The sequence below is a fragment of the Tachysurus fulvidraco genome, chromosome 15 (genome assembly GCF_022655615.1).
Source record: "Tachysurus fulvidraco isolate hzauxx_2018 chromosome 15, HZAU_PFXX_2.0, whole genome shotgun sequence".
Taxonomy (NCBI): domain Eukaryota; kingdom Metazoa; phylum Chordata; class Actinopteri; order Siluriformes; family Bagridae; genus Tachysurus; species Tachysurus fulvidraco.
In genome coordinates, this window is record NC_062532.1 from 11,085,533 (window position 1) to 11,110,609 (window position 25,077).

A 25,077-nucleotide genomic window follows, 5' to 3' on the forward strand; every position below is an offset into this window, starting at 1 on the left:
ACCTTGTGGGAAAAGTTTGGGGTTGGCTACTTCCTATTTCAACATGACTGGTCTGCACCTCAACCCGATAGAACACCTTTGAAATGAATTAGAATAAGAATGGTTCCCATAAACACAGTCCTAAACCTTGTGGAAAGCCTTTGAGGACCAACTCCATATTAAACCCTACGAATTAAGATTGGGATGTCATTAAATGTCATGTGCATGTGAATGCAGACGTCCCAAAACCTTTGCCAATATAATGTAAATAATGTCACTAATGAGCAAGCATACAACAGGTGAACATTTTCATGGAGATATGGAAAGCACAACAGAATAAGTGATTCAAAATGGTGTACAATGTTGACCTCTAGTGGTCTTATGAGGGAACCGCTTTGGTCGCCATTTGATTCCTGTCATAAATTCCTGCAGGATTCCTGTCATAGAGTACAGAAAAGAGTAGAGTAAAATCCATTGTTCTGTCATAAACTACAAGAACAATGTTTTTTAATATTGTTTACTTATCCTTTTGAAGGATGCCAATAATTCTAGAGATTATTATATATTTATTTTGTAAGAGATATGGTTCTTTCATTCGTGTTTTCTCATTTTATACAGGGAAGGGTGAATATCCTCCACAAGATGGCAATGTTCTTAACCTAGCAATAAGAAGTTGCTTTGGTGGACTCTGAGGAACATTGTGTCTATAACTTATTGCTATAACATATTTATGCTTACTGAATCATAACTGAACATTAAGTGTTCCTTCAGAAGTGTTATGTCGATCTGGGCACTTTTCTGTACACGGCCATGTTTGCTAAATGAGAATTGATCCATAATTTTACCAGAGAGAACCTTTTCAATATGTCAGCATTTCTTTGACTTCCTTTAGTTCTAAAGAAAATAGCAATTTCCAATATTTTATGTGTTACTTTTTACAATTCAAAATCCAAATTTTCTTTCTGAGAAAAGTAAAGTTTGTTGCAAAGTTTAAATATCACAATGAACACATGTTTTACGTTCAAGCAAACATCATGCAGTTGTACATTAAGAGAATCGCTATTTTATATGTTTTAAATTTCTCCCTCTTAGCTAATGTAGTTTTACAATGTAATATACTGCTTTCTACCTTCCTTCATAACTATTACTGGATTTTCTATGTGAGGGGTCGGACAAAAACGTTCTTGTGATGAGCTCTAGAAGAACTGCTCCCAGGTTCACACTAAACTAAAGTTAAACGTAGCCAGAAAATGAAATCCAACATTAAATCCCTATAGTTATGAGAAACCTGTGTTGTCTGTTACTACTATTAGGGACACCAAACTTAGCTTTAACACTATTTTGTGCTTAAAATACACCTACAAACCCTGACAAAAAAATGTATTTGGGTCTATCTGTAATTTCTGAATAGGAAAATCACCTGTGGCAGGATTAAAATTGGGCACAGTTTAATATTACAACTAAGACAAACCATGAAATAGTTTATTTGATGTAATCTGTTGTTCTTGGTTTCATTATACTATATAAAACAGTAAGCTTATTAAACCAGGGCCTGTGCAACTCCCCTTACCTGAGCCTACATAGACTCCTAAGTTCACCTGAAGGCATATCAGAATTCCATTGTTGCTGTGTGCATGTGTAGGTGGTGTGGGTGGCTTTTTTCTCCTGTGTTATTCCACTTCTAATTTATATTCCAGAGCCACAGGGTGGCTTTGCAGATTGATTTACATACTGTGTATACAAGCATAATTTCCATAAACTCATCAACTGCCTCCAGCTATAGCTGGATACATTAACTGTCCATCTTGGTATCATCATTTCTTCTCATGCTCAGGGTCAGCTTGTAATGCTGTAAGTGAAAACCTTACAGGTGTTCATTTTGTTGTGCTTTGCGAGCGATTGGTAATCAGAAGGTTTTCCTTGCTTGAATATATCCTTTGTTTTTGGTTTAATTCTGCCTGCATCCTATCACCAAAAGATACAGCAGGACTGATTCTACAGGGTACTCAGTGTCATTAACAGGAATTACCAGATTCTCCCAGGCATAGACAAATGTTGTTTACAAAGGACTTGCAATGTATATAACCATCAGGCCACATTATCTCTATATAAAAGCTACACCTTAGAGCAACAATGAAAAGAAAAAGCCACACTAGTGCTCTGGTCCTAAGCCAAGGTACTTAGATCCAATGCTATTGGATAGTGCTGAAAGAGCAATGATGTTTCATCAAGGTTCTGTCTACAGTTCAAATACTCTGAAAGATAAAGCATTAGCATTGACACAATACATGACAGGGGTGGACAAAGTGCTGAGAATTATACTTAACTTATTTTACATAATTAAAAGTAGAACTATCAAGCCAAGATGTACTCAGATGCTGTTAAGTTAATGTCATGCTAATATTAATATTTAGTTAAGGCCAACTACTTTATTTTGCCTGAAAACCTCATTCAGTCAATGTAAGTTTTAAATATTTAATCATTAACTAGATCTTGATTAGACTAGGTAATTAAGTTGGCTACTGAAATCAGTGCTAGTCTAAAATAGCATTAGCAAAGAAAACAGGCCATCTGTTTAAGTTGTTAGCAAAACTTAGATGAAGTTCATGCCTTCTAGAGAGTCAAAAGAGATGCCTCATTTTATGTAGAGATCTTTGCTTGTTCCAGCATATTAAAATATTTTATTGAGGTGTAGGTCCATTGGTGCTCATTTTCATGTTGCACACTGCAGTCCAGTGGCATAGCCACCATACTCCATAACCATAGTATTATCTACATTGCCTAGAATGGGGATAAATTGCCATGATTCTTCTGTTCTGAAGAACTTGATAGAATACTAAACTGAAATGTAAATAAAATGTGCAGGTCCATTTGTTGATATATTCGAAACTGTCTTGGCTGGATGAGAGTAGAAGAGACCTTTAAGATTTCTGAGGGAATTATTCTAAGGAATTTGAAGGTCTTAATAAAAATGTAATAAAATTATTAAAAGCAAAATCAGGAATGGAGAATAATTGAGGAATTGTACTTAATTACATTCCAGAGAAAAAAAAAATCTTGAAAACACAGAAATTTGGGTTTTCAAGATTTTTTTTTCCCCCTCTGGAATGTAATTAAGTGCAATTCCTCAATTATTCTCCATTCCTGCTTTTACCCTCTAATTAACATATTTAGAAATTATACAGTAACACATAGATCACAATGCTAAGGTTTCTTGAGAAACTGGACATTTTTCTCAAATATCTAAATTCAAAACAATCCAAATTAATTAGCATTTGTTTTTGTTATCATAAAATTCATAGACATTGCGATAAAGGTTGGGGGAAAAAAAAGATTTGATTCTTTTACTCACTCATTTTCTACCACTTATCCTCAGGTCACAGGGAGCCAGGACCGGGGAGGAAATCGGAGTAAACCCCCGAGGCACGGGGAGAACATGCAAATTCCGCACACACAAGGCAGAGGCGGGAATCGAACCCCGACCCTGGAGGTGTGAGGCAAACGTGCTAACCACTAAGCCACTGCGCCCCCCCGATTCCATTACTATGTAGAATTAAATTTTGTTCGTTTAATTATTTTCCAAACTGATATTTTAATCTACGTTTAGGGTTAAAAGGTTTAAAATCAACATAAATAAATACCTTTTATAATGGATATATAAGTGTATAATAACATAAGAAAAAAGAACATAACTTTGGTCTCCTGATACTCACGGTTCTAATGAGGTCACATTTTGACTCCATGCTCTTGGGAGGAATAGAGGATTATGAATAAAATTTTCTACACGTATTAGTGCCAGTGTGTGTGCAATCAAATGACTCTACAGGGATTAAGTGGTAGTTTATTAGGACAATTCAAGTCTCCAAAATTAACCGAGACGGTATGACAGCTTAATGTGTTTCTTCAGAAATTCATCAGTCCTTATCTGCCCCAAATCTGTTCATTTTGCAGCAATTATGATGATTTACTGGTGACTGCTCACATACAACTTTTTGTTTAACTTTAATTTGAGAATCCGTGAAAATATAATATCACTGTTGTTTATAGCTTTTTTTTTGGATTGAGGACTGTGTGCTTACTAGCTAGGTGCATCACTTTGCTTTAAATGTTGAAAGTGCAGCCCATCCATCTTCCTGTCTTAGACACTGTCAAGCCAGTTCTAATGAGTGCTACTACAAGTTATACCATTATAAGTAGGGTGTGACATTACAGGGTTTAACCCCATACCCTGTTTCTGGGTCATTTAAAAGATCAAATTAAAAAATCCTCTCTAGTGTCATTCAATTTCATGTTTTGGGCATAGGGCAAAAATCTTAATTACCCTTGTAGATCCATCTCTGTCAGCAGAGGGCTGTAGGATCAGGGAGAAGGTGGAGTTCAGATTATCCATCTTATTTCAGGTCAACTTGTCAACTCTGACCAAGAGCCCAGATCTTCTCTGTTTCTAGTGTCATACACTACCACAGTTGAAAGAAAACACACAAACACACACACATATGACATGTTAAGGAAAAAAAAGAAGAGTACCTTAAAGCCTTTAAGCACCGTGTTGACTCTTCTTGTTCTTTTCCTGGTTGTCTACCCACATGCTGATTTTGCTGGCAATACTTCAAGCAATATTTTCAGAGATGGGAATAAGAGAGAAAATAAATACAGTCAAAGTTTGGAGAAAGATGAGCCTGTGACTTCTCCTGCACCTGAATTCCAATGATTTTTCTCCTTATAGCCTGCCCATACGACTGTTATGGCCCAGTATGTCTTAGGTGTATCAGAATAATATACATTATGTCTTACAGTATTCATTTCAATATAAAAGGCTAAAGTTTCTTCTTGTTTCTTCTTCTTCTTCTTTTATTTGAAAATGTGTACTTTTTTTTTCACAAGTCAGTTTTTGACAGAGATCCATCAAATTTGGTACAGGTGTAGATTCCATACTGGAATATGGTGCTTTTGTTTTCGAGAAATATTAGAGGTTCGCTTGACATGATTCTGAATTGGGTCATATATCCATAAAACAAAGGTCAGGATGCTTTTAAGTAATGCAAGTGATGCAAATCAAACCAGACCATACAAATACACAAAATTCAATCATTATGTAGTTCATAGTGTACATAGAACACCCTAAAAAAAAACATGGTTCTTCTCAAGGTTTCTTCCTCATACAATATTGTCTCATGGCTTGATCTTTAGAAATAAATTGGTTAATTTCTAAATTTTAAATTTATACCTGGAATGCATAGATTTCTGTAAAGCTGCTTTGTGACAATTACCATTGTTTAAAGTACTATACTAATAAGATTGAATTGTATTGAATTGAATGCATGACATAATTGCAGGATATGAATGTGTCAGTTGTACATTATTGCTAACTGTACAAGTCTCCCACACTACCATGTCCAAAAGGTGCTCTTCTGATGTGATGTAGTGTAAACTGTACTCACTGTCATGTTCATGAAACCAGTTTAAGATGAAATTGCTAATTAACGAATCATTTAAAGGTTTCTACTGATTAGATATCTGTTCGTTAGTTACTGTAGGCTGTTAGAGAATGGCATTTTTTTGCCATGTTTTGGGCCAGTTTTCTTTTTCAAGCAAAGGGCCACTGCCCTCAAATCAATTCAAACTTCTTGTAATTCTGCAAATCAATTCAAAGTTCCGTTGATGGAATATTTCTGTCCTGGATGGGGGTATCGTCTGTAATGAATCTGTCACCATCCACAGGGTATGCAGTCTGATCTCAACAGGGCATTCACCAGATCTCAACCCAATTAAACTCAAATGGGAGATTTTGGTCCAATCTGTGCTTTATACAGTATCACCAGCTGAGAGAATATCTTTTCGAGGAATAGTATTCATCTATCTAGTTCAAACCCAGAGACTAATGTCAAGCTGTTCTGGATATGTTCTCCCAGCAACTTTGTTATTTTATTTTAGTTTTTCTGTACCCTCTCTCACCCATCTATATTTATATTATTTTTATTCTTATTATAGTTCATGGACTTGACCTCCAGCGGCACGATACGTCTAAAAGTATGTGGACACGTGACAATCACACTCATACAGTATATGTTGTTTTAAACATCCCATTACAGATACACCAAACCACCCCCATAAACTCACACTGCTATAATAAACTACCATCCTCTGGGTAGGGTGAGGAGACCTAATGCACTCTAGGTCATTCCAAACGTATTCAGTTTCTAGTTTAAATTTTATTGTTAGGTGAATATTGTCTTAAAGAGTGCTTAATCATCTAAAAAGTGCAGTGCATGGTGCATACAGTCTCTATGCTGGACACTCAAATTACAGTATTTCACACCAGCATTGGCAATCAATGTCTTTATAGACCACACATTGAGACTAGCAGCACTGTTGTGTTGTAACATGTTGGAGTTTCTTAGTTTCAGTGAAAGAAAATCTTAACATTAAAGCACACAATGACATAAAATACAGTTGTGTGCTTTCAACTTTGTGGGAGTTTCTGGAAGAAACATATATGGGTTTGATGGTCAGCGTTCAAATACTTTTGGCCATATATTGTATGTTTTGGGGATAGCCTTTTTAAAAATTCTCACTTAGGACCAGCCCTGATTGTTTCTATAAAATGAGTTTGTCATTGATGATAGAAAGTAAGTGTACCATATTAACTGACAACTTTGGAAGTATGTTTGTGTAATCATATGCTGTTTCTCAGTGACTGGTCTGAATTTTCTTTACACACAGCATTGCTAATAGCTGCATGATTTGCACATCACATAACAGACTCTGCATGATGGTGTTGACTGCAGTGTGAGTAAACAGCAATCTCAGACATCTGGCTTGGGGGAAAATATCATTTGCTGTAGATGTGTACTCTTGTGCTTATTGCAGTCTGTACTCCCTTTTAAAGTAGAAACTAAATATTAACCATATGTTCAGCCAGATCCATGTTAGCCAAAAGTTAACTGGTCATCTTTACCGGGTGGCAAGTTTTCATTTCCTCTAAACACATGTTTCTCCAAACACATTTAACTGTTCACTTTTGGAGGAGAAGTTGGAAGGTGAATGGAATGGGAGATTCATGTAAATGATGGAGTTGTTTTGCTATAATAATGATCTACAAAAATTTCCAAGAACCGCATCTATTTCCAGTGTAATCACCAGTGGAAAGGAAATAATCTTACTTCACTGCTGTTACTGGCGTAAAAGTAGTATTTTATCTAACCAAGTAGACAACGAATTTAGTTGCCTGCTATATGTTTTAGCTAGCTGGTAAATTATACATTTTACTACCTAGTTAACTAGCTAGGAAAAATGAATCTTACACATTCAGAGCATTAAGGTGCTCTTGCAGCACTTATTTATTTACATATATACAGTTTTTAACACAACAGACATTTGCTAACATCAAAGCAGCATTTTGGCTACCTAGGTTCATCTAACATCATTTGCAAATTATCAAATACTTTGATGCTCTTTTCCCTTCACTGTCTCAGATTCAAAGATTTCATACTGCTTGTTATTTTTGATTGGGTGTTGGAAAAACATTCATTTGCACATAGAAGTTCCAGGGTAGATGCACTATTATTAGCTTATGTTTTATCAAAAATAAATGTAATCAAGTTGTGGAAATTCAAGTAAAATGACTATGATACATGAACCAGGTACTCAAGTATTGAAACAAGTGCACATGTAGTTCTTTAATGCCTATACAATACAAAGAATTGAACAAAGAATAACGTGTGATTAGGCCAGACCAGGCTGTCTCAGCAGACTACTCTTCTGAAAACAGGGACCACTTGAATGTTCTGTGTTAGCAGTGACAGAAAGAGAGGGTCCTTGTTAGTGAAGGTGAAGTGAATAAGTTGTTGTAAGGTTGAGAAGGTGCTAAAATGAATTCAATTATGCTTAACATTCTCTCTAGGCTACATCTTCCAGAGATGAACAAGTTCTAAGGGCATGTTCTTATTCAGGGATTCTCGTACACTACAGCTGTCTCTCCACTGGTTAGATTTGAAGGAAGGGGAAATCAGATGATCTCACTATAAACCAGCTTTGCTGTTGCTATTGCCTTCCCTGCACAACTGTTTCATCAGCTGTAGCTGTGTCTCACTTTTAAAATCTCTCTATGTGTATAATTTCCATCCACAGACATCAAGCTATATATCCAGATAGCACACATGCATTGACATGGCATGTAAAACAATCCAAGAGACATCATGCAAATGGCAGGATTATTACAAGTTATTTATGAGTCCGAAGGTTACGGTGAAGCAGAGCATGTGAAATATTTTGATGCGACACACAGCACTAATTTTTCATACACGTCTTTCAGAAATACTTGAGTATAACATCAGACTTGTGTCTGCTGTCTTAAAGTCACAGCAGAAATTGGTGGTCATTACTAAAGCTACAGAAATGTATCTGCTGGAGTTCTTCAAAACGGTCAATTAAACATTACATTCATACATTTTGAAAATAAAGACTGTGTCATACATTTACAGTACATTGCGACATGGACGAAACCAAAACCATCCAGAGGTAGAGATGTTCTAAGAAGGTCTAAGAAATTTCACTTTATTAACCACCAACTATCTACCCAAACACAAGAGATATATATTTTGATGTATAAGAAAATACTGTGATATATATTTACTATATTATGTATAGTTTGAAACAAACCAAATTTGCTTCATAACAAATTTGCTAGTTCTTACATAACATATTGAGAAGATGCAAGTACTATCTACATAATATTGGGCTTGGGTTTACAGTCTGTGTGAATCTTTCTGCTATGTCCCCCCATTGTCCAAAAATTTGCAAATAGGTGGAATGGCATTACTAATTCACCCTAAATTGTGTGTGGATATGTGTGTGTGAGTACACAGTGATGTACACACTGGTAGACCATCCAAAGAGAATTTTCACACGTTGCTCCCAGGCATTGAATCTGCCATGATCCTGACCAGGACGGAACAATTCCCATTAAACAGCCATCTCCTACTTTCCTTCTGGTTCAATTAAAATTCAAACTAATCAGTGGAAGCTCTGGAATTTTTCTATCCTTTCCCCCTTGGCCTAGGGAAAACTCCAGCACTCTCACAGTTCATTAATTTTTTATGTCTCCTTTTTAACCAAGATTGGAGTTTAAATGATGATTTTTATTATGTGTGTCACTTTGCAGAGAAGACCTCTGCTAATGGCTTGGGAGACATGAGAAGCACAGCAAGCACAAACATCTTTTTATTTACAAATCGATTAAAGAGGATTACAAATGAAGTCTCTCCATTTAGAGGCATATAAACGTGGTGGGGAGGTGAAATGGCATCTGAATGCTGGACATTAAAGATTCTATTCATGCAGTAAATGTAGAGATCTTGGAGAACATGTACAGTAATTGGTTCATGCATGAAGAAACATCAGTGAATATTTTACATATGGTTAGCTTTGATTACTGTAGGCCAGCTAGGCTAACTGAAAGAAATATATCAGGTGTAACAGCCATCGATGTTAATACATTTTGTGAATAGCTTTACAGTAGACAATGCCTCATTTTTAACTACCCAATTATCAGGCATGTGAAAGTGAAACAAAGTACTTGTTGAGTTCTCGCTGTTGTTGTTGTTGTTGTTGTTGTTGTTGTTGTTGTTGTTGTTAATATCCCTACAAACCTGAATATTATTATAGAATATTATGATCCAAAAGCATTGGATCAGGAACGTTGCTGCTTGTTGTATTTATTACATTTAATCATTGCCAAAAGGGAACTGTTGTATATACAGACTAGTGTTTTGGATATATCGAGAGCATGAATTTATGTTATAAAATGGGTAATTACATAAGAATACTGCACCTGAAATGCTATCCTATGTACCATGCATAACTCAGGTATAGAGTATGTGCAATAATCTGTGACTTGCCATTTTTCAGGAACGCCTAAGGATTTGTAATAAGTGCAATATTTGTTTGTGTTGGCCATTGTATCTGCATTTATTGTCTAGTTCTAACAATTCTTTTTGTTTTATTCACAATACCAAAGCTTTGAATTCTTGATTCATTTGAACCTTTGTGTCATTTACAGTACTTCAGCAGAACAGCTTGGTGTTTTTTAAATATAGAAATACAATTTATTTTTGGTTTAGGGTTGTGTTAAAACAGTAATAGCATAGTATAAGAAATGCATTGTGGAAAATATCACTTCTTAGAAATGTGTTAGTCAATGTCATATAATCATTGAGTTTATAATAATTTTATAAAGTTCTGTGTAATATAAATGAACCAGTTTAAATGTTCTGTCTCGTTCAGTTCACTATGTGTTCATATCACTACAGTAGATGACATGCAGAGCTACTGTGTCCATCTGATTATCTGCTTATCTTAGCTGATTTAGTGCTCTTCTTTTATAAGATGCATGTCTCAAGCACAATAAGCAATTATTATTTCCAAAGTACTTCATTTTAATCCTGGAGTCTTTAGTAAGTGTAACTGCTGAATATCTTTTTGCTCATTCACTTGTTACTGTTTAACCATCATATTGATTTCCAGGGTGGTCACATCACATTTGATGCCCTCTCTCTTGTTTAAATGATATCCAGTGTGATTTGGATAACTGCAAATTTAATATAATGTTGTTCATTAACATAAATAACACTGCTTGAATTTAAAGTGATTATTATATTCATTTAGACCATAGACATCGTATTCCCTGTTCTGATTAGTCTGAAGTTGTTGATTATTTCCGATAATAGCACTAAATGTGAATATAAATGAATAAATAATATGGTATGTCATTCGAAATTGTAAAGTTGTAACGTCAAGCAAGACCAAGATGTAATCCAAAAACATCGAGGTGATGAACAAAGGCAGAAAAAATAGAAAACATGTAAATACAAAACAAGGTCAAAACCAAAGAGACAAATCTGATCAGTAAAAGGTATCGACTGCTACAAAGAGACATAGAGAGTATCATTTTTAAATATACGTCCTTATAAACTATGTGAGTGTGCTGTAGTCAGTGTGAATGTGAGAGAGTCTGAGGTTGTGTCTCAATCAGCTCCTTAGTTTCCTAGGTTATGAATCACTATATAGTGCATATACACTTTCGAACTCTGGTAAATAATATAAAAATATTTATGTTTTTTATGTAATTTTGTTTTTGTATTCATTAAACTGTATAGAATGTTGAGTTAAAAATCAAGAACGCACTGTAAGTAAATGTCATTTGATAGCTACAACAGCGATAACAAGCTACTTAAAATTGTAGATGATGTTGACTTAGAGGTGATGTGCCCTGGTTTTTGTGTTGCATTGTGGGATTGTTTAGGGAGCAAATGTTCCAGTGCATTGGAAGGAATTTGTGATTGAGCCACTTAAAATGACTCACTTCGTGTTTCATGTCTGACGTTCTGGCAGGCTTTGTCTTGTGTTACAGTATGTGCTTTTGTTTTTGTTTTGTGTACATTTACAACATTTGGCGTATACCCTGCACTCCGTCCAGGGTGTATCCTGCCTTGATGCCCATTGACGCCTGAGATAGGCACAGGCTCCCCGTGACACGAGAAGTTCAGATAAGCGGTAGAAGATGAGATGAGGCGTATACCCTGTTTGCCCCGCCCCTTCCTTAATCCGTTTCCGGCTTTGTACACCTGCTCCTTGTGTTTCACTGATTGTTCCCCCTGTTTATACCGGTTGTCTTGTGTGTGTTGTTGGCTGATTCCATGTGTTTGCCTTTGTGTTTGTGTTGTTTGGGGTTTTTGTATGTCATGTTTCCTGGTTCCTGTCTCCATATTTCAGTATCCTAGTCTCCCTAGTGTTTTCCATGTGTTTGTAGTTTTGCTATTTCCTTAATAAACCTCTTTTATGTTATCCCAGCATTTGGGTCTGGATATTGTCCGTAAAGACACTCCTGTTTCCTAACATAATCAATGACAGGGTGATGTGATGCACAAAGCAGCGTGTCATCACCACCCTGAAGCTGATTTAAAAAGGCTGATAATGAAAATAAATCTAGACAATTTACCAAAACCTAAAGGTACCGTTTTTGTTTTTTATTTCTTTGAGTGCATTTACTGTACTTATACTGTAAGGCCAATCTTCAGATTTAAGTGTGATGCTTAAAATTTTAGTTGATAACAATAAACTCTATTAACCCTCTGTAGGGGAAATTGAACTTGGCAGCGTGAATAAGAGCAGTAGTGTGTATGTACATACAGTATGGTAGAGTTTTATACACACATACACACACAAGCTATATCACAATATCACAAGCCTTATTGGAGCTGTCTGTATTGGATTGAGGCTAACTACTATTGAGGGAATTTCCATCAAAGTATTTCCAATCATGAATAAATAAAATGAATCATTTCCCCCTTTTTTTTCTTGAAATGTATTTACACTGTTTCCTTATGAATTTTTTCACTGCACTCTAATACAAAACTCCAGATAAGCGGATTAAAAAGAATGTCTACTGTATCATTTTTCTAACATTTGTGCCTGAATCTGTGCCCATATTCCTGACTGGTTGGACTGATTAATGTAGGTCTGGAAGGCTGCAAACTATATTTTCTGATCAAACACTTAGGAAATCTATATTTCAGATCATGGGTCAGTAGAAGCTGTGCTGCAGAAGAAAAAAATGATTCCATGGCCTGAAGCCATTACCAAGTATTTTCTTTCTTTTACATAATTATGGCCAAGCACGTCTTTAGATTTGCCATAATAATGAAAAGTGATGCTTAAGGTTTTTGCCCTACACTGTGTATCACTTCTGTGCCACTTGGATATAATTTTTTTATGAATGTACACAAAATAATGATCTGTACAATAACATAGAGCACAAATACATATAATGGGGGTGGCTACAAACACCCAGTCGAACATTGTACAGCTTTTTTCTGTACTCTAAGCTACACCACATTCAATAGGAATGTTATAGGATATTTAGGATGAAGACATTTATACCTTAAAACTGTGTGCTATTGTACATGGGATTTATATAATGTCTTACTCCAAAACATGGTGTAATAGGAGAGCAGAAAAGAAATGACTTTCACAGGCAGCAGCACCTGCAGTAGGAAATTATCCATTAAGCTTGTGCGTAAATGGATTCCAGCTTCTGCTATAATCCGCACTGTTTGTCTCGACCGAACAAAGAAACTTCATTATCCGTTTGGTCGTGGATACTTGGAATATGGTGGATTTCTTTATAATGGCCTCATAGGCTGTACAGCACAGTGCAAATGTAATTTCAGAATAAATGATTTGGGAGCTTTGTGAATGTTCAGCCTGTTCGGTCGATCACAAGCTGTATGAATTCTTTTTACATAATGCAAGCTTTCATGTTCATATGATTACAGAGGATTAGAAAAAAAGATGCAGGGGTTTGGTAGATCTGACTAAAACAAAGCTGTGATTTGTACATAAAAAGCAAATGATTAGAATGACTTCAATTCTCTGTCAAAAACATTGTAGTGAATTAATTCATGTAAATTTTGTCTAAAACCTATTTGAAGTGTATATTTAACTTGAAAAAAAAAAGTTTACTTGAACCGATTCAGTTCAATTTCCATGTGTTCACAGAACATTCATTTTGAGCATGATGGATTTTTCAATATTTTTTGTGTTAGCTTTAAGGTCTAAGGATATGAAATGTTTGAAAAGAGCAATTGTGTTAGTAAAGTTTTATTTTAAGTTTTTCACAGTTCACCCCTTTTAAAGGCTGAAGTGAGTGAATTGACTCATGTGTGTGCTTGGAGCTAATAAATACATTATTGAGCATCAAGGAGTAATGATATTGTTTTAATTGATGCTTATTTTGTTGAGAAAAATGTTGAGATTTATGTAGATTCTGCAATACAAATTTGAGTAAAATGTTGTTCGTTAAATGTACTTATGTTTATTTAGGATAGTAATCTGATGCCATGTAAACCTTCTTTAGAATATACTTTGTTAAATTTAAAAAAAAGTTTTTTTTTTCCTACAACGCATTTTTGAGAAAATTTAACTCCAGTAGGTTTTCACTGTATTCTCTCTTGCTTTGCTTCATCTTTTATGTTTTTGATCAGCCTTTGTGTAACGGCATAAGGTTGCGTCTTTGAATTCTATTTGTTTAATGGGATTTTTTAATTAAAATAGTATTTGGGTGTGAAGTACTGCTTTAACATATCTACGTTCCTACTTCAATAAACAACAGAATTAAGTATTCATGAGATGTCATATGTAAGCGACTTGTTTCTAATCAAACATGAATGATTGGCAAGCAGCACCATGGTGGCATATATTGTGCTTGTACCTTACATCACCAGGATCTGGGGTTTGATAGTGAGCTCAGCATGGTCTCTAATTTTCTTCAAGGTACTCAGATTTCCCCCCCAGCGCCCAGAAACAAACACAAACCTTCTGTTTCCAGGATTAGATCCAGATCCACTGTGCCCCTGACCAGGATGAAGTTCTAATCAAAAGTAAGTGATAGATGAATGACAGTTTCTACCTGCAACAATGTCATTTATTATAAAAAATAAATAAAAAAAATCAATAACCAAGGATGAAATGAAAGCCATGTGGCATTTCTCTGCAAGCAATACTGTTAGAATTGATCATTTCTTTAATGTGGTTTCAAAAGAGTATTTTGTTAAAGTGCATATAGACAATATGGTAATTTATGGTTGTCATCTGGAGTGAATAGTCTCTTGTCCCTGTCCGGTGCTCCCAGTAACTCTTCAAGCTGTGTGAGTGAGATGACTTCATGTAGCAGGCCGTGTAATTAATGCCTGCCATAAGGTAATGGAACAAACCCAAAGCCTACAAAATCTTGATCACACACACAACAGCTGTGCCGAGATTTTATGAATAGTATCAAACAGGCCACCTGTAGCTACCCACTTGCATTACAACCTGTTGCTGAGCTACAGTCTACTTGTTTACTCTGATTGATCACATTGTTCCTTTCATTTGGCTAAACATTGTTTAATATTAAAATGTTTGCCTAATATAATAATGCTTCACAAAGAAAAGGTAGAAATTTCATATCATAACACAGTCTACAGTGATGGTTATAGACTTATTTGAAAGTAAACCTTATACATTTTCCACACAAACGTTTATATCTTTATACTGTATATCTCTAAATTGTGATATCTAACTTTTTTCTGCTCTCTTAGGTGCCCCAAGTGATTGCTCATAAGCATCTACAATTTGAAAGTATTATCTTCACCCACAAAAATTCTGTGTAACATTATCCAAACGGAGGTAAAAATGTCCATATTGAAAGCACAAATTCTATAGCAGACTTGCGGCAATAAAATAATTCATTTGTTTAAACAGATTGAAATCATCTGATAAGATTATTTCTATTCCTGCGGCAAAATGAAACGCCAGTGTACTAGTAAAAACTGTTAAACAGTTAACTCTTGTTCATGACATGAAATGACATTATGCAGTGATTTGGATAAACAGATGAAGGTAATATGGCTATTCATGTAATATTCATGTTGTCATGTAACGGCCATAATGTATTTTGAACAAAATTCTAAATAAAAAGGCATGAGGTTATTTTTTCTATGTGAATTCTGAAATAATATGGTTGCAATCTGTTGTACCATAAAGTACCATTGTCGTCATACTGATGTTATTGCCTGTAAAACCTTACTAAGCATAAATACAGTCAAAAGTTTTTGGCCAAAATTTCCCTTCTACAAGATAACGTCTTTTTTGAGATCTGATATTTTTTGAGATACAATATTAAGATAGAAAAAGAAAAGACTTTATTTGTTACATATACATTGCAGCACAGTAAAAGTATTTACTTCACACATCCCAGATGGTTAAGACATTGTGGTCAGAAATTCTACAGTGCCCCTTAAGCAGAGTGGGTTAAGGGCCTTACCTTAGGGCCAAACAGTGGCAGATTGGTGGTTGGGGGGATTTAATACTTTTATTCTGTTCAGTAACCCAGAGCATTAAACGTTCCACAAGACATACATCTTTACATGATATTGTATTGATAATTTTCTCTTCTTTACTGATTTATTAGATTAATTATTAACTGTCCCCTAATGAACTTCACATGTTTATTAGATTAGTGTCTCCCAGGGAGACAAAACTTGTTTGTGTGAAAGAATGTATTACAGCAAGCCAGAGCACTTCATCATCAGGACAGTTGAACTTTCTTTTTAATGTCAACAACACACCAAGCAGGAGGTTTACACAGTACAAATTCCCACATTCTCTGTTTCAAAACCAATATTCTCTATCCAAAAAAAAAGATTTTGTACATATAACCTGGTAGCAAGACAAATGGATTATGTATAAACTCACAGTCTCAAGATGTCCCACAACGGTGCCAGCACATTCAATCAGGTTTCCTCGGATTTTCAGACGAATGAAGAAATAAAGCATCTAGTGATGTTTGTTTGTAACCTTTCGAATAACTTATGAAACCATGCTGGGATTTGGTTTAATCTTTTGTTTTTGCTTCTTTTATTAGATTAACTGCATATTAAAAAAAAGGAAAAAGAAAACCAGTGTTAAACATTCTCCAAACATAGTCGTGCTTCATTTTCCCCAGGACACCAAATTGAAAATTATCACTAAAGTGAGAGAAAATAGAGCTGTAGGATTTTTTTTTAAGAGAAAATACAGATGAATTGGCTGTTTCCAAAGTTAAATTGACTTGTTGATGTGCATCAGGAGGTAAGTGAAAGATTGGAGTTTGAGAAAACTGGTGGAGAATTAGAGTGAGCTGATGACAATACAGATTTAAACGCTTTGAACATAATGAAGCTCCCTACATTTATTTAGAAACATATGGGGATTTGTATCTAGTACTTTGCTGTCAATGTATAATTCTTCATTCATGAACTCAAACTGTTTACTTCATACTTCATCCACCTTATTCGTGCATAAATGTCTGTTCAATCGAATACAGAAGTGCTCTTATGCTTCATGATAAGATATAATATAACAAATACAGGTATTATTTTGACACGCATTAAGCACATGGAGTAACACTTTAGTTTAATTTAAATATTTGAAAATTTGAGCAAGACTAAATAATTACTGTTAGATTACAATTATTATTAGATTACTATTTTTTATGACAGTTCTTTCTAGAAACAAGAATTTAACATCTTACTTCATCACAGTAATTTCAATATGCCAAAATGTTCTGTTTATTTTTTGCTCTGCTAGTAAAAATAGATCATGATCAAGATTCTATATTCACGTTATAGCACATTCAGTTGCTAGCAGTTGCTTAAAGATGCTTGCTGTGAAATCATTGTCCTGTCTTTATTTTTTTTATATAGTCAAATTTTAAATTCAGACGAATTTGTACATGTCTGCTAGCTGTACATGTCTGCTAGTGAAAAAAGCTAACACTACTATAGTAGCTGTTTCAAGCTAGAAAGGGAAGGACTAAAACATCCTATTGTGGTTATACTAAATATAATGACACATATATATTTAAGCCGCTCAACCCGTCAAAGTAATCGACTGGAACTAATGCTGTATAAAATTGTACATTAGCTAGTGGAGGAAATTTTCATGGACTTGGTGTTGGCCTTCATTGAGTCCCCTCAAAACTAATGGTCCCAAGCAATTATCTGGCTTGCCTGTCCTGTGACTACATATCTGAAAATAAGAATAATCATTAGGTTGATCATTGATCAAGCTGTTTGTTGTCTCTGTTAGATGGTCACTTAAACGCTAGAGGTCTATGATGTTTTCAAATCACTTTAGATCACTGCTCAAACACTTGCTGAGTGATGATGGAGTATTTGTGTTTCTGTGTAGTCACATGTCTAATCAAGTGTGTGTGTGTGTGTGTGTGTGTGTGTGTGTGTGTGTGTGTGTGTGTGTGTGTGTGTGTGTGTGTGTGTGTGTGTGTGTGTGTGTGTGTGTGTGTGTGTGGCTTGGTTTTTGCTCAGTTATGCACCGAGTTACCGAGGTGGTGTAATGAACTTCCTCTAGATTCAAACGAAGACCTACCTCAAAACTAGCTATTATAATTTCCTCTTTGTTCTATGTGTATATTTATATATAAAAAAGAGGTTTTATGTTGATGGAATCCAAAGACTGTAACCCAGTGAACCAGTGTTGAAAGCACTTTTGTACGTCGATCTGGATAAGGGCATCTTCCAAAGGCCATATATGTAAATGTCCAGTCAATTTAGTTTACCACAGGTGACTCAAATCAAGGTGTAGAAACATCTCAGCAATGATCAAATGAAACGGTGAGCTAAATTTCAAGTGTTGAATGCTTATGCACATGTGATATTGAAGTTGAAGTATTTTTTTTTATAAATTTACAGACATTTCTAGAATTCTGGCATACTGAATGTGAAAAAAAAAAAAAGAATTAGAACGATAGTAGCGTCAAGTATCGGGTACAAAATTTTAAAAAATTGAAAAAAGTGAAGGGAAAACTGTCCGAATCTAGCTTAAATATGTACCCGTGTTAAATGGAACATATAGAAATACTATCGAATAAGTAGCACAGTTACCCGATACTCCTTTGTTCCATGCAGCTCAAACTTCTTCTTCAAAATTCTTTTTTACTTGTGAATCTCAATGACAGTATTTTCTATGGCCACTGAGGTTGTGTTAGTTTAGCTGACAGAACATAGTAATGATTCATGCATGGTAAGTGATGACAAACTACCAGCTAAGATGAATTCTATTTCTAATGGGGTTTAGCTAGGCTCATTAATCATGATTTGACTCCTTTCCAACCGTTAATAATGAAAGAGATATTAAATGTGTGTACAGTGTGTAAAGTCACCAGTTTCTCAAAAACAATCTTCTGAAGCTTATTAGAGCTTATTATAAATGATTCTTCTGCCATTGATTTTTGCCAAAGATGACTCATTTGATCACGCAGTCATAAAATGTGTGAATTGCTGCTGTTGAACATTTCAAAGTGAAGCATCTGATTAGTGTAAATGTGTTAGGGATTAGAGCGGACAACATTGTTATTCTTAACATACTCCTCGAATATGCCTTTCATGCCAAATAGTTTCTAGCGCTACTGCATACTGGGTCTGAAGCAACTACAGCTACTATATTTGTTACATACTGTAGAAGTGTGATTTTGACCACAATGACTGCTTTGTACCAAAGGTCAGAATCTCCTCATGTCTAATCTCTTCTGATGAAGCAGGCGTTCAGACAACTTTCCATTGAATTTGATCTTAAATCGGTCATACGGTGTTGCACAAATTTGTGGCGTCCATGCCAGCTCAATTGCACATTGTCATTAAAGCAAAAAGGAGCAAATTCTAAGAAACTCTAAAATTCATATAAAAATTTCAAATTGTTGTCAATAGTAAATTAAAAAAAGAATGCAAAATAATTCAAGGGGTCAAAGTGTAATGGAAGGGGGCAACTTCATAAAGGTAATAATACTTACAGAAACTTTCATTATCAGTGCAGTAAATGGAGAATGAATAATCACAATGCTACTGTAGTTTTTAGCCCAGTAATGTTTATATTCATGGATCATCTTCTGCTGGATCAATCTATTACCGGTAAATGCCAACAAGCATAAGAATATGTTTACATCTCATATATAAAAATTAAGTGTGTACCTTGAGGTATTAATCCTTTTTGTTTTTCCCCCCATTTTCTTCAATGAATATTTTAACTCTAGTTTATTTGTGTTTATTGTTATTTTACATATTAGTACAGCCAATACGCATAAGAGAAAACAATTCCTTTGAGGGATATGAGAGTCGAGAGTCCAGGTTTTTCCTCCCATGTTGATTTGACAATGTAGAAATGTACAGACTATTGCTGACTGTTAACTTTCATGTCTCAGTGCTGTCAGAGTTTAAATTCTTTTCATTTAATGCATGTCATTTTTTGCACATGTTTGCACATTCACTGTGTTATGCACATGTGATACAAGTGGGATTGGAACCACCGTACAAAAACTATCCTGCCCACAAAAAAAAAATGAACGATTTAATTTGTTCAATTTAATCTGACAAAATATATAGGTACAGAAATAGAAAGGACAGGTTAATTGGGATATTTGAAGTTGCTCCTGTGTCATTAATGAGACTCACTCTATATAACTCTATCCACATTTTACAGCTCACTGACAGATTAATGTTCTTGGCTCTAAAGTGAATCATGATTATGGGTCTGGACATTCACAGTAACTCCAGTCACAGCTGGTTCTGGATTCATGGGACCATGGGATTACATCCTTCTGCAAATGCCACACTCCAAAACAAAAAAATGCAAAAATAAATTTTAAAAATACTTTAAAAATTCACATGGTCTTGAATTATATCTATTTGGAGTTTTAAAGAATAACAGAGAGGTTATGTCTTAATTCTTAAATTTAATAACATGTAAAACTCTTCAGAGTTTTGAGTGTGTTGTGCAATGTACAATGTAGAGTGCCAGACGTTTCCGTTCAGGTGACTATGTGCAAGGTGACTACAAACAAAACGCTCCTCACTGGCAGCTCTTTAGTATCTGCAGAGTTGCTGGTTATGATTTTCTCCTGTGTGTAATCTTGTCAAGGTTATCTCTGTGTTATTTGCTTGTCTTTTAGAGAGAACTCTGTGTATCTGTGTTTGTGCATGCTTTCTTGACTCTAACACCCCCCGCCCCCACTCACTGGAGCAGAGGTGTCAAGACCCTAAAACCAGCTTCCCAAATCCTGGTTTTCCTCCCATCTCTATATGTTCTACTGATTGCCCCATACCGTACGCATTTTATCCATACAAGGGGAACCATTCATGTCCAGTCAGACAAGGGTAAAGCCCAGGTTTGCTGGTGCAGCAGTGAAGCTAGGCATGTTTAGGACCAGTATTTGCTAATGAAAGCGAGCAGAAATGTACAATGTGTTAGTGAGTATTACAAGGGAGTACACATAAGGCCTTGGTGGACTTGGTTGTATTCAGACCACTACTTGTCAAACCATGACTCAGGGCATTGGGAATTGCAAGGGGACACCTAAGGTGGGGTGGAGAGGAGATTTTAGAATACCACACTGGGGACTCCATCCTCCAGTTCAAGTTCCAGGCATGGTGGTATGCAGCCATCTCTAACATTTACCCAAACACTGTACTCATAAACTATATGGAAAGAACTGAGGAGTCCCACAGTGATCACTGAGCACCCTGGTGGTCTCAAACCAAGGCTCCAGTGGGTCAGCCCATTTTTGTATGTACCATCGAAAAGTCAATTGTTTAAATCTGATGCATACCCAATACTACACACTGATGAACTCCTTGATCAGGAGACAACTGTATGATTTTCCAGCCTCTGGCAGTAGGTGGGTAGTGCAGCATCACTTGTGGATGGTAAGAAGGTGGGTTGACGACACCTGTGATGTTTGTTTGTTGAGACAAATGCCATAATACTGAGAGAGCTGAAAGCCATATGTTTGTAGTAGTGTACCACAGAGTGGTGTGTGTCACAGAGTTCGAAAATACAGAAAAGCACTCACAAAGAAATGAAAAACAAAATAAACACGAAGCTTGGTAGAAAAAAATCATCTGTCCCCTGAGTCTTTCTTTCCACTCATACATGCCAGGGTTCTACAATTGCATTGCTGCTTGTTATAATACACAATGTCAAGTCTACTGGAGGAGGTGAACACGTATCAGAATAAATGGATAAAAATATGTAATGTCAGGTCACCACAATGTGACCAGAATAATTTATTTCTTTCACTGGCAAGATTCAGCAAAAACAGTAATATAAATAAATTATTAAAAATTTTATAAATATTAATTTGTTCTCAAGTTCTGCCTGTCTACAACGTCAAAACTTGCAGGCATAATCTCAGACCATTCTCATCCCTGAACCTTATATTCCTGCTCACATTCACCTGTAAAAAGAACTCACATTCCCAATTTCAATAAACCAGATTTTCAGTACTACTTTGCAAAGTTTTGTTTCATCATTATGTCTGTTTGCTGAAGTAATTATACTGACATACAACATTGCCTTTTCATGTTTCTACTTTTTCTTGAACACGAGCTTGCTTCCACTGACATCCATCTGCTTGCCTCATGACAGTTAAAGCCCAAATGTTAATTACAGCATACACATACTTTACTTCACTGCACTTAAGAGGCTCAAAGCTGTTCCAGCATGACAATGGGCCTGTGAACAAAGCACTGTCTGTACAAGCATTGCTTGCCACAGCTTCATGCGGAAGAGAAAAAGTGGTCCATGCCCTGATGTTAACCTTGTTGAATACCTTTGGGTGAACACTCTACAATCCGTGCCTGACTTCACTAATGCTCTTGTAGTTGAATGACATACACAGATTACTATTCCCATGTTCCAAAATGTAGTGGAAAGCCTTCCCGAAACAGCACATGTAAATGCCCATGGTTATCTTATATAAGCTCTGTACAGTAGATTAGCTTGTTTCAGTTGATAACCCCAGCAAACAGACTAACTCTCAAACCAGTTTTATTGTTAATAAACCAGGCTTAAATAAATGTATAATTCAAAATGTTTCTTTAGTTATAGCACTGCTACTTCAGAGAATGTTCTCTGGCAGTAGTTCAATGCAAATGTTTTTCTCTGGATGTCAGTCACATAAGAGATTAGGGAGGAAGCTCTGTCTTTGAAGTGTCATTGAGTGGCCAGGGAAGAGATTTAGATAAATCCAGCCACTGCCAAATGTTTCCTGTGAGTGCCACTGGTTCAATAATCAAGACACCCTAAGCAAAATTAAATCTGGACCAGAATGTAATGTATTATTAAACCAGGGGTGTCCAACCACTCAGAAACCAAGAGCCACATTTTTTATTGTGTTACCGCAAAGAGCCACATCATACACATGGGCACATATGAACATCACCTTTTTTCCCCCTGCCATTTTGAGAGAGAACTTGACACAATTTGTTTACTTACATGATCTTGCTCCTACTGGGAAACTTTGAGGTATTTTCATCCCACTCACATGTGCGTTTGACAAAAATACCGTATTGAACTCAAGCGAAGCGAACACACACAATAAAAAGACACAAATACAAACTTCGATATGAACGTAAGAGCCGCATGAAACCGGGCAAAAGAGCCGCATGCGGCTCGGGAGCCGCGGGTTGGCCGCCCCTGTATTATACCATAGATAAGGTCAAAATGATCATTGCTCTGGGTTCTGGTTGCCTAGTTGGGCTAAGGTGGTTAAGGTGTTGGGCTACTAATCAGAAGGTTGTGAGTTTGATTCATACTGTACATCCAAAAAGCTGCCACTGCTGGGCCCCTGAGCAAGGCCCTTAGCCCTCAAATGCTTAAAAATGAGATAAAATGTAAGTTGCTCTTGATAAGGGCATCTGCTAAATGCTGTAAATATTCTAACTCACAAATTTCATGCGTCCAACTTTTATTTGAAGTCATGCACAATAACAGATTTCAACTCTCATGATGTTTATTTATTGAGCTTCATCAGAACCTCAATTTAATTTCTGGGTAAAGATCAAATCTACGTTTTTTCCTTGTGATTCAGTAAGTGAGTGTGTAAAAAATAAAAACTTAATGCATTTTTTGTTTACGGAGACTATGGTAATTGAGACTCTGATTGTGCATTTTGAATAACATTAAAATCAATGACAGTTGAAAGGAGTAATATTGATGTGTTGTTCAGTACATTAAGCTCATGTGTGATATCAACAAGAAAAGTTAAGTCAGCGCCATTTGGGATCACTTAGCACAGAAACAGCCACTCCATTGAGTTCCTAACTTTTCTTTTATCCCGCCACATACACATCACTTTGATTTATTTGTCAGAGAGAGAGACCTCATATTAAATCTATAAGTGTCTGTATAAATGTCTGTATAAATATCTATATAAGTGACGCGACATATGGCTAAGTTCGGGGACCCATATTCAGAATTTGTTCTCTGCATTTAACCCATCCAAAGTGCACACACACACAGCAGTGAACACACACCCGAACACTGGGCAGCCATTTTTATGCTGCGGCACCCGGGGAGCAGTTGGGGGGGTTCGCTGCCTTGCTCAAGGGTACCTAAACGTGGCCAGCCCGAGACTTGAACCCCCAACCTTAGGGTTAGGGAGTCAGACTCCCTAACAATTAGGCCACGACTTCCCCCATATACTGTATATATGCTGAAGAAAGCACGGAACGGAAGAAACCATTCCATGGCAACGCTGCTGTACCTTTCACTCATTGAGAAATATTCCTCTGTTGCATCAAGCCCGGCCGATGTCCCGCCCCGGCACAGAGAGCCATATACCCCACCATGATTTGTAGGTTTGTTCAGCTCCACATTCAACACTGTAAAGTACCATACATATCAAACCTGGGCCGCACTAACATTAAACTTTCATATTAAGTCAGGGGCCACAATCTATCGTCTCGCGGACAGCAATTGGCCCACAGGCCGCTAGTTTGAGTCCCCAGTTTTGAGGGGACAGCATAAAGCTGTATATTGTACATTGTACATTTTAGTAAAGTGCCGTTTCTCACTTCTGTATGATACTTTGTATATACTGTATATATACAGTGTCTCAAACAAAACAGATGTAATCAATGAAACTTTTTGTCTTTGTGTTATAAAATGTTCAATATTTCATGCCAGTTATAACTTTGCCTAATCATAGCAATGCGTTCAATAAATTAAGCTTTAAATATGAACCCAAACACACATACAAGATCTGCCTCCAGACAATCTTTCGTCTCCTTTGCCACATTGGTTTTTCTGGCCCAATTTTGTGGAAGTAATTGCCAAGTACACTAGAGGGAATAAGGGACTTGGCACAGCATCAAGTTCAAACAGGGTTTGGTGATGTTTTCGCTTCATTACAGCTGCCAACTACATGTGCCAACTTGCTCAGAGAACATTCAGACTTTACTGAGGGCCAGGCTTTCTTGCCCAACATCAGCGCCTGACCTCAATAATGCTCTCATGACTGAATGGACAAATCCTCAGAGTCACAATGCAATTTTTTGAGAACAGACTTCCTACAAGTGTGGGGCTTATTATAAAGCAAAGGGGATGCTTTCACTGTATATATATCTTGAATGAAATTCAATAAAATCTATCTATTTTATCTACCATAGATGATGACAAAGTACATTTTGCACACAAAATTAAATTCTGCACCGTTATTGAACGAGTGAA